Source organism: Rhinolophus ferrumequinum, chromosome X, assembly GCF_004115265.2.
Source record: "Rhinolophus ferrumequinum isolate MPI-CBG mRhiFer1 chromosome X, mRhiFer1_v1.p, whole genome shotgun sequence".
NCBI lineage: Eukaryota > Metazoa > Chordata > Mammalia > Chiroptera > Rhinolophidae > Rhinolophus > Rhinolophus ferrumequinum.
This window is the reverse complement of record NC_046284.1, coordinates 61,478,903-61,484,074: the sequence shown is the minus strand read 5'-3', so window position 1 is coordinate 61,484,074 and position 5,172 is coordinate 61,478,903. Positions and strand designations below refer to the sequence as shown.

Sequence of the window (5,172 nt, the reverse complement as noted above, 5' to 3'; positions counted from 1 at the left end):
TTTGGGATTCTCTGCACTTCCTGGGCTTGGATATCTATTTCCTTTGCCAGGTTAGGGAAGTTTTCAGTCATTATTTTTTCAGATGGGTTTTCAATTCCTTGCTCTCTCTCTTCTCCTTCTGGTACCCCTGTGATGCAAATGTTAGTATGCTTGATGTTGTCCCAGAGGCCCCTTAAACTCTCCTAATTTTTAGATTTTTTTTCTCTTTTTTGTTCTGATGGGTGTTTTCTGCTACCTTATCTTCTAAATTGCTGATTCAGTCCTCTGCTTTATTTAATCTACTGTTAATTCCCTCTAATGTATTTTTTATTTCAGTTATTGTAGTCTTTATTTATGACTGGTTCTTTTTTATGTTTTCTATCTGCATGTTTATGTTTCCTATCTCTTTGTTGAAGTTCTCCCTGAGATTGTTGAACATCCTTATAAGCAGTATTTGAAACTCTGTATCTGGTAGATTGCTTGTCTCTATTTTGTTTTGTTCATTTTCCGGAACTTTGTTCTGTTCTTTTGTTTGGGATGTGTTTCCTTTCTCCGCATTTTGGCTTGCGCCCTGTGTTTGTTTTTATGTAGGGCAGCTATGCCTCCTAGTGGCAGTAGAGTGGCCTTATATAGTAGGTGTCCTGTGAGACCCAGTGGCACAGTCTCCCTGGTCACCAGAGCCAGTTGCTCCAGGTATGTCCCTGTGTGTATTGTATGTGCCCTCCTGTGGTAGTTGAGCCTTGGTTACAGTTTGCACATTAATGGGAGGGACTGACTTTCAGGCTGATTGTGATGACTGGCTGTGACTACAGTGGAGGAGCTGTTGTGCAAGAGCTGACCCTACAGAACAGGGTTCACTTTAGTGTGGCTGTGCTGCCTGCCCACTCTGCCCTTTGGGTGTGCTGTCCTTGGAAGTGGCTGGGTGATGATCCAGCTTGGTCCAAAGCCAGCCGCGAGGCAAGTTTAGCCAGGGACCACCTGGCATGAACCACAAGGTAATCTACAGGTATCCACCACCTGCATTGGACTTGGAGGTACTTTGAGAGGCCAATGTGTGAAGAAAGGCTGGCTGTCACTAGTACCATGCTTAGGGCAATTCAATCAGTGGTATGGGACACACTGAAGCCAGATACTGTTTGTTTGGGTTTTGTGAACCTTTGAAGGATAGTATGAAAGTCTGCAACATAAGCTAAAACACGTTGTTTATACAGAAAAGCCAATTGAAGCAGTTTGGGTGTGCCCAATAGTTAGGTTGGGTGTGGTCTCAGAGAATCACTGGGGCAGGGGCAAACAAAAGGTGATAGCCAGTAGATGAAGACTCAGATATGGCATCTGCCTATGTCTGCGTGCAGGGAGAGGGATGGCTCAACAAAGAAACAATGGCTTCCACCAGCTCCTCCCTCCGGGAGAAAGCTGCCCCTCCAGCCCTCACCCTGAATTCAGACAATTCAATTCCTCCTCATATGTCCCTGGTGCCTTTTGAGCTGCTGCCCCAGGGCTGGAGCTCAGAGCATGTGATTCTGTCAGTGAGTAAGTCTGGCTGGGGCTCTTTAAGAAGAGTGCCTAGGACTGCAGCTGCCTTTCAGCCCCTCAGCCACAATCTCTGCTTGTTTTCACAGCAAGAAGTTATGGGGACTGCTCTCCCTGTCACTTCTGGGGGAGACCTCCACAGCCGAGATATCTCTTCCAGTTTTTAATGGTCACACACGGTTGTGAGACCAGCCTATTCTGTGTCTCTGCCTCTCTTACCAGTCTCGAGATGGCTTCTTCTGATGGCTTCAACATCCATAGTTGTAGGGCTTTGGTTCAGCTAGACTTCAGGTAATTCTGAATGATGGTTTTTCTGTAGTTTAGTTGTAATTGATGTCCTGAGAGGAGGTGAGCACAGCATTTACCTACTTTGCCATCTTGATTGGAAATGTACTTGATCTTTATGTACTTTTTTTTGTCTTTTTCAAAGTTGTTTTATTTTTTAAATGGGAAAATATAAGAAAATATAATAAAGGAGAAAGAGAAAATGAAAACAAATACATGAAAAATGAAATACAAAAATATTTCAATTTTTGAAAACACATGGATAAAAAATAAAAAAGAAACATGGAGTTAAAATATATTGCAAGACCTCTATGTTGTTGTCAGTACAATTCTTAGTTTTATGCTGAATAAATTTATGTGTTTTGCTTGATAATATCATTTTTACATGCCAATATTAACTATTGTAAATGTTTTAAATAAAGTTAACAAGCAATAGCTTAATTCCTCCATTCTTATTGTGTACTACATAGGGTGGTGTACTGGAACCAGCTCTTATTGCTTTGCAAAAACCAATTGTTGAAAGTTCTCAGACCACATAAGCCAGTTGACATCTTATTATTAGCTTGACATCTATCATAATGATTGGCTTGGAAATTGGCAAATGCTACAAATTATTTTGGTTCCCTCCCCAAGAACTGTAATAGTAAATCTCTATGTACTTTTAAACAAAATCTAGTTGCATCCTGTTTCCCTTTTCTTCTAAAATTTGTCTTTTTGTTTTATTAATGAGTTTCCCATTTATATTTATTGAAATTGCTGTTCGTAAATATTTCTGTTATTTAATTTCACATGCCTCAGATAGCAATGTCTGTTAACATGTTTTCAAGAATATTAAGTTAAACATATATATTTTCATAAGAGATATATGAGTAATGACGATAGTGATACCCGAGTCATGAGATTTTTGGTGATTTAATATTCAAGTTGGAAATTTGTGTTATTTTTTCTGGAAAAGAATAACAGCAATTTTCAATGTAATACATTTTTGATTTCTTATTTTTTTATTGGCATCAGTTTCTCAGTATTAGAAGAGTCATAATCTTTGCTTCATGAAAACCTGTAACCATCGATCCATATATCACTCTCTTTTCATCTGTTTATTTGCTTATTTACATTATAACGAGTGCACATGGACCAACTATCCACACTAGTCTAATAACATCGGCAATCGATATCTATCTTTGTGCTCTTCCTCTATCTGATCACACTGACTCCCTTGACTCAAGAAAACACAGTATTTGTCCTACTTCTCATCATTTTCATTAATAAAATCCAAGAAAAAAATTCTCATCATGTGTCACTTAAATTACTGCAGTGTTTTCCTAACTAATTTCACTGTTTTTACTCTCATCTACCACAAATCAACTTTCCACAATGCAAACAGAGTAAGTTTTGTAAAATGCAAATCTGATAATTTTATTTTCCATTTAAAACCTTTCAGTGTCTTTGTATTGCTTCTTAGGCTACAGAACAATATCCTTAGCATGGTTTCCAAGACCTTGTTAGGATTCTCCCTATTTCTCCAGCCTTGTCTTTTACTATATACTTCCTTTCTTTCTCAGCACTAGTCACATAGATCTTTTTTAGTGTCAATCAATACTCCATCCCATTACAAATTAAGATGAATAACTTCATTATAAATCAGTACAATAGACAATAAATAGAATTTATGAAAATTTGATATACAACTGAAATTTTGTGATGCTGGTTTATATTTCTGCTATGCAACTTTTAAAAGTCCTTGTAGGCCCCCTGCTGTGCCCACATCTCCCATCCCCCTCATGGGGGTTGCCCGGCCCGCGGAATACCTGTGCAGGGCTTCAGATGCCTGCCCCCTGTGCCCGTGCCTTCCCAAGGCCAGGAGCTGCCTCCTTGTGTTGCACCTGGGCCGCCACACACTGTGTATGAGCAGGAGTCTGTGGAGCTTGCGGGAGGAGCCCAAGCCACCACTACTGCTGATGTCCATTCACTGCACAACCAGATGAGGAAGGGAGAGGCCTGGAGGACACCAACATGAACAAGTTGAAATCACTGTAGAAGGATAAAGTTCATCAGTTTATGATCTTCACAAAATCTAGTGCAAAAAACAGCAGTAAGTTATTTGTCTCAAAATGACTGGAAGCTAGGTGTTGCAACAGTCAATTTTTTCCAAAATCCTGACTTTTATATATGGGAGTGTGTAAAATGATCATTGGACAGAAAGAAGTTAGAACAACTAACTATACAATAGATATAAAGATCCTCATGATGAAAATAAAATTTCAGTAGATGGTATACAGCAATTCAGTGATGACTTGGTGTTCGATCCAGGCAGCTTTAGTGTGTTGATCATTACATGGTATTTCAGAGTAGCAACACAGTATAAGGTCTCCAAACAGGAGTTCATGGACGGCACAACAGGATCAGAATGTGACAGCATAGAAACCTGAAGGCCCAGGTACCCAAGATGGAACAAAATAGAAAGAATGAGGACATTTTTAGGATTTTTACCAGTTTACTTTTAATTTTGCAAAGAATCCAGGACAAAAAGGATTAGATATAGAAATGGCCATTGCCTACTAGAATTCAGTGCTTCATGGAAGATTTAAATTCTTAGACTTATAGAGTAAACCTTTGTTGGACCATCATAAACGATCAATACCAAATATATTTGGAATCTTCTTTTAGACTTCAGTATACAATGATTGCAGATGACATGTCTCATTATGATGAAGGAGGAGCATGGTCTCTTCTTATTGATGACTGTGCAATTTGCATGGCCTCAAATTACTGGGACAAAAAGTACAACAGTGTAGCACTAAAGGAACCTTCTAGAATGTACATAGTCTGTACAATAAATACAACGGAAAATTGCACAGTCAATTTCTGCTGGCTGGACTAAACTGAAGATCAATCCTCTCAATTCAGACTGATGGTTGAGACAAAACTTTAAGGATAAATCTTGGACCATATCAAATTTCATTCTCATAATGGTGTTTTAGGCTTGTCTTCTAGTCTGGGCCACTCTAAACATTTATAATTCCAACATTGTGGGTGTCATCACATATCTGTGGACCATCCTAGTTTATTTTCCCATAAGTCTTGGAAGATTTATGGTGATTATTTTGAGGTTCCCATTATTGCATAAAGCACAATGCTGTCTTCATCAGAAAACAGTTTGGCATAAGAATTAAACATATGAACATCACAATTTATAAAAACTTCTGAAACATATGCTTTGGACTAGTGCAAAGACTATGCTGATAGTACGTCCATTGAGAGTGATCATATTTAAGTGAACCAGAATTGACATGGTGTTTTACTGGGGAAATTTTTTTTTTTTTCCTGGTAAAGCACATGTGTTGTTGACGTGAATAGAGAATCTGATTAGAAAAATAA

General features: G+C 38.6%; 1 pseudogene; it reads left to right on the top strand.

The window, feature by feature from the left end:
• The first annotated feature begins 3,807 nt into the window (after nt 1–3,807).
• Nucleotides 3,808–4,589, top strand: LOC117028587 (DCN1-like protein 1; annotated as a pseudogene).
• The last annotated feature ends 583 nt before the right edge of the window (nt 4,590–5,172 follow it).